Below are 2,555 nucleotides of genomic sequence, written 5' to 3'. Positions count from 1 at the left end.
TCCAGCTGAAGGAGCTCCTAGCACAGCGCAGCTGAGCCCAGAGCTGGTAGACAGACCAACTGTCCTCCCTCTGCAATGAGGGACGGTCCCTTGTCCTCTCAGGACCTACGAGGTTTCACCTGCAGTGCAGCAGAACTGGCACTGCCCAAAGAACTTCTGAAGACTGGTGGGGCAACCCGAACAAAAGACAGACACCAAAATGCCCCCAGCTCTGTTTGGCAGTCCAGGGATTGGGGAGTGACAACGCTGCAAAGCTCTTTGCTATCTCAACAGGATTTGATCTGAGATCAGCCCATTGTCCCTATTTCCCTGTTGCTGTGGGGCAGGACTGAGACATGCAGATTCCCCAGCAGAGCCCCTGCTCCCAGTGACACCCTCAGCCAGCGCCAAACAGAGCTCGGGAAAGGGACCTGCCAAAACTCTTCCTGTAAGAAGAGAGGCAGCTCTAAGGAGGTTTCTATGGGATATGTGATTTGGTCAGAGAAGTCTCCTCTAACTTTTCACTGTCTTTTTTTTCATGGAAAGGTCCCTGTACCCAGCCGGACCAAATGTCCTACAGCAGCTCCATCAGTGAATTCCTCCTCCTGGCCTTCACAGACAGATGGGAGCTGCAGCTCATGCACTTCAGGCTCTTCCTGGGCATCTACCTGGCACCATAGCCTGGGGCCACCACCTCCACACCCCCAGGTACTTCTTCCTCCTCAACCTCACTGTCCTGGACCTGGGCTCCATCTCCTCCACTGTCCCCAAAGCCATGGCCAATTCCCTGTGGAGCACCAGGGACATGTCCTGCACAGAGTGTGCTGTACAGCTCTCTTTGTTTGTTTTCTTGGTTGCAAGAAGAGATTTCAATCCTCACCATCATGTCCTATGACCACTACATTGCCATCTGCAAGCCTCTGCACTACGGGACCCTCATGAGCAGAAGAGCTTATGTCAACATGGCAGCAGCTGCCTGGGCCACTGGGTTCCTCAATGCTCTGCTGCACACAGCCAATACATTTTCCCTGCCCCTCTGCCAGGGCAATGCCCTGGACCAGTTCTTCTGTGAAATCCCCCAGATCCTCAAGCTCTCCTGCTCATAATCCTACCTGTAGCCAATAGGTACAGCTTTGTAAGGGAAGGCCTGGTAAAATCATGGCTAATCAGGGCTCCAGCCTGTAACTTAGGCTAAGCAGAGAAGGTCTCTGGGAGAGTGACTCAGCTAGAATAGAGGAGGAGAGGCATGCTGTGTGTTTGCACCGTGGTGATTGGCTAAAATGAGTTTGTTGTGCCTAAAAAGTATGTAAACTAATAGTCAACTAACGTCATAAAAAGGCTGGTTTTTTTGTAAATAAGGTTCCTTCTTTGTAGCTGCCAGGGGACTCCATGCTGCTTCATGCTGCCCGTACAGACGCACCTACCATAGGAACTTGGATTTATTGTGGTTAGTGTCTTAGCTGGTGGAGATCTTCAGGGCTGTGCTGAGGATGCCCTCGGAGCAGGGATCGTACAAAGCCTTTTCCACCTGCCTCCCTCACCTTGCCGTGGTCCCCCTCTTTCTCAGCACAGCCATCTTTGCCTACCTTAAGCCCTCCTCTATCTCCTCCCCATTGCTGGACCTCGTGGTGTCATTTCTGTACTTGATGGTGCCTCCAGAAGTGAACACCCTCATCTACAGCTTGAGAAACCAGGAGCTCAAGGATGCTCTGAGGAAACTGGTAACTGGATGTTCTTCTAAACCAGTAAACTGCCCATCTTCCTCTGCAGTACATTTCTAACATCACTCATTGCTGGCCCAGCCTCTCTTCTGGATTTGTTGCTGCTGCTGGTGTTAAATTTGTGAGAATGTTACTCACCAAGATATGGCTTTTTTCATATTTGTAATTCAGTACTTCCTTGCCTGGTGTGACCCCGACACTGTGTAAAGGAGTTGTTGTGCACGCTGTGTGCTTCCACAATATAAACGACTCTGTAGTGACTTGTTTGCCTGAGGTCCTTCCAGCCTGTGGAGCTGCAGGGGTAGTGCCTGTGTGCACAGGTGGAGGAGCAAAGAGTCCCAGCACAGCAGCCCTGCCAGGGAGCACCAGCGCTTGCTCTTCCCTGAGCTGCTCTTTCTTCACTGCCACCCTCTTCTCCTGGGCCCTGGGCTGCTGGGAGGCCTGAATGCTCTGGCAGCTTGGTGCTAGTGCTGCTGCGGGGCTTTGCTGTGACTGCAAACCTAACACGTTCAACACCATTGTTAGGTCCGTCCTCAATCTCCACATCTGGAGCCTGAGGACCAGAAATGTTGGGGAAAGGAGTAGAGCACTGAGAAAAGTGCTCTGGAAAGCTTTGAGCAGAAAAAGGACCCCATGGGAGTTGTGGGCCTGCAGGAAGAAATCAATTCTCGTGACCTATGTAGAGGTCCTGAGGAGCTGGGCAGGTGTTTGCTGTGTCCTGGGTATTCCTTTGAAAGTGTGGGATATGGAGAAGGCTTTGGCTGTGGGAATGGGCATAGGGGTGCTGGTGGAGCTGGCCAGTGTCCTCCTCAGACCTGTCTCAAACCCCTTGGCAGTTCCCAAGCCATCAGAGAA

At 52.2% G+C, this 2,555-nt stretch overlaps 1 pseudogene; it reads left to right on the top strand.

Annotated features, from left to right (window-relative positions):
* Positions 1-548: 548 nt before the first annotated feature.
* LOC103782550 lies at positions 549-1,700 on the top strand (annotated as a pseudogene).
* The last annotated feature ends 855 nt before the right edge of the window (positions 1,701-2,555 follow it).

Source organism: Merops nubicus, unplaced genomic scaffold (genome assembly GCF_000691845.1).
Source record: "Merops nubicus isolate BGI_N331 unplaced genomic scaffold, ASM69184v1 scaffold12242, whole genome shotgun sequence".
NCBI lineage: Eukaryota > Metazoa > Chordata > Aves > Coraciiformes > Meropidae > Merops > Merops nubicus.
Note: the sequence above shows the minus strand (reverse complement) of the source record. Positions and strands in the feature narration are given on the sequence as shown.